At 37.3% G+C, this 3,115-nt stretch overlaps 1 long non-coding RNA gene across 1 annotated transcript; it reads right to left on the bottom strand.

Annotated features, from left to right (window-relative positions):
* Nucleotides 1-414: 414 nt before the first annotated feature.
* Nucleotides 415-2,840, bottom strand: LOC125752271 (uncharacterized). The gene is made up of 2 exons (XR_007401348.1): nucleotides 2,698-2,840; nucleotides 415-921 (listed from the first exon to the last, which is right to left on the bottom strand). It is a non-coding gene; the product is annotated as an uncharacterized LOC125752271 (long non-coding RNA).
* Between the last annotated feature and the right edge of the window lie 275 nt (nucleotides 2,841-3,115).

Here is a 3,115-nt window from a genome sequence, read left to right as displayed (position 1 = left end):
AATATTCGATAAAAGAGGAAAGACTATCCATTGGAAGAAAGACAGTCTCTTCAATAAATGATTTACATATTTCTAAAGAAAAGTCTAGTGAAGAACTTGTGAATTCAGTATCTCCCACACCTGCCTTTGTTTTCAGAAAGTTTGTGGCAATCTCTCATTCATGCAGAAGATGCTAACTACTCCTAAACTTAAGGGTAGTACTCTATGGGGGCTCCTGGGTGGCTCAGTAGGTTAAGCATCTGCCTTCAGCTCAGGTCATGATCTCAGAGTCCTGGGATGGAGCCTCACATCAGGCACCCTACTCCGTGTGGGATCTGCTTCTCCTTCTCCCTCTGCCCTCTGTCTCCCTCCATTCTTTCTCTCCCTCTGTTCTCTCTCTCTCTCTCTCTCAAATAAATAAAATATTTTAGTTAAAAAGTAGTAATATATGTATTACATCTCATTGACTACAGGCAATTGATTATTGCTTTGGCAGAAAACTATGACAACACACAGTGCTTGGTATCTAGTGGCATCTTTGCCATTGCCATTGCCATTGTTGGAGGTCAGTATTTGAAAACAAATTCCTGGACAGAGAATCTTTGTCTACAAAGTGTGTGGCACATGCTTTTTGAATTGCAGTAGATCTGCTTATTTAAAAATGAATTTATTGCCTGTCTCTTGAACTTAACAAAGTACTTTCAAGTATCTTCAAGAGACCTAAAGGAAAAAAAAGGACTATCCCCTTCTATCCCAGAAATCTTCTCACTAATGTTCTTCATATAATTCCACATGTGGTGAATCATTTCTCCTCTTCATTATATAGAAATCTGGAGGCCAACTGACCACCCAAGGAGGCCATCCTATGGAAAAGAGTCAATCTTTGATTGATAGAGCAAAATCAACATGGGAGTATAATAGTGAACAGCATATGTAGGCCATCTGGGAAAAAAAATAAAGTGATACCTTTTGGACTCATAGGATGATAATAACAGGAATTGGAGTGGCCCTGAAAGTATGGGGACACAGTCAAGTTCAAATGAACCTCAAGAATGCGTAGATAGAAAACTGGTTAGGTATACTGGACAAGCAGTCAAATTCTTTTTATCCCACATCTTGCAGAGAATCCTAGTTATAAAAGTGTGTAAATGTCTGCCATGGCTCTCATCATGGGAAGGGGTCATTTTGCCAAAATCTACTTTACTTCCCTCAGTCTTGCTTTGCTTCTATTTATCTCTAAAGGTATAACCTCAGTAAGAGTAAAGCTTTGGTTTGAGCTTATGGGACTTACTCTACTTGACAAAGTTCAACAGTTTCACTTAGGCAAATTATTGATGGATTGTTTTCAAATTTTGTTGTGCTAAAATGGCTCAATATCCCTAGGAATTAGGAAAGCCATATAGATAACTCTTTGGGAATTTCTCATTCAACTAATCCAGTGCCAGGAAGCACCAAGGAACAAGAAAGAATGCACTGTCTCCGAGGCAAGGCCACTTACTTTAGTTCTAATATTCACATTTACCAAAAGTGATTAAAACTGAAGACAAGATTCTCCCCTTGCATTTTCCCTTTCTTTTTATAATTGAACTATACTTAAAAGATACAAACACTTAAAACCAATGCTGTTTTCTACAGGTCAATCATTAGCAAATGAATGTGGGGAAAAAAAGGTGATTTGTTTCACTATTTAAAGACAGAGGAAAAAATAATCTATTCATTTATTTAAGTGTTTTTTTCAAGAGTGAAAAAGTTAGGAGATTCTGAGTTGTATCAGCATTGGAAGAGGGTTTCTTAACGTGGAGGTCTTAAGGAACCCTGGAAATGGGTAGAAAGAAAGAATTTAGATGGCCTGTGAACTTAAGAAAAAAATGTATCTTCAGTTTTGTTAACCTCTAACAAATCTACCATTTCCTTCCACTATGAATGCAGGCCACAAATCACAGTAATTTTAATGGCATCTATGACACACATTTTCATATCATATTACATTTGTTGTAAATATTTAAAATATCATTAATACTCATCACGATTTTAAAATTTCAGCAGCTATTAAAGTCACCTTTTGATTTGACTTTTTAATACATTAATAAAGCATACATATTTCTGTGTCAAAATTCTTATCAATTTTACAACTATGTTGAATTATAATTAGTTTCCTTTGTAATTGCATGTATGTACTCAAGAGCATTAAAAGAAGGTACCCATTTATATTGTCCAAAATTGAGGCTTAAGACTACTTCAAAAACTCTGCTTCTTAAAGGTTTTCATAATTTCTTTCTGAACTTCAAAGAAACTTCTGAAACTACTATCCCTTCCACTGTAGCACCATTAACATGTTTCTGCTTCCTTTAACCTTCCCTGCTGTCTTACTATAAAGAACACTTAGTCTACTAGAGTTTAACTTTTCAATTCTGTTCTCCAGCTATATTTGATCAAGCTACTAAGTTGTAGCTCTCTATTTAGATTTGTGATAATTTTATATTTAGATTTACCAGGTATTTTCTAGTTCCTGCGTTCTTTTTTTTTTTTAAGATTTTATTTATTTATAAGAGAGAGAGAGAGAGAGCTCACAAGCTGGGAGAAGGTACAGATGGAGAGGGAGAAGCAGACTTCACGCTGAGCAGGGAACCCAACTCGGGGCTCGATCCCAGGACCCTGTCTATGACCATGACCTGAGCCAAAGGCAGATGCTTAACCAACTGAGCCACCCAGACATACCTAGTTCCTGAGTTCTTTATTTTGGTTCATCTTCTTTTTGGTCAAGGTGTCAATGTGGAGTTGATTCTCAAGAAGTGCTTATGAGTGCTGATTTCATGTGCACAATTCCCTGTTTTTGTGATGTTTGAAATATTTACAACAAATGTAATTTGTCCTCAAACAGATTATGATGTTACAGGATCTCTGGATGGGGGAATGAGCACACAAAGGCTAACAGACAAGTATGCAGGCATTAAACACAGGGATGGTCAGCAGAGGAGGTGCGGGGGAGGGAGGACAGAGTGATTAGGAAAGACTTTCGAAAGAGGAATTGAGCCAAACCTCAAGAAAGGGGCAGAAGATCATCAAAGAGAAGGAAGGGGGCATCTCAGGCAGGAGAGAAAGTAGCAGCAAAGACCAGAGATAAGCATACATTTGG

This window comes from Canis lupus, chromosome 1 (genome assembly GCF_003254725.2).
Source record: "Canis lupus dingo isolate Sandy chromosome 1, ASM325472v2, whole genome shotgun sequence".
NCBI classification, from domain to species: domain Eukaryota; kingdom Metazoa; phylum Chordata; class Mammalia; order Carnivora; family Canidae; genus Canis; species Canis lupus.
Note: the sequence above shows the minus strand (reverse complement) of the source record. Positions and strands in the feature narration are given on the sequence as shown.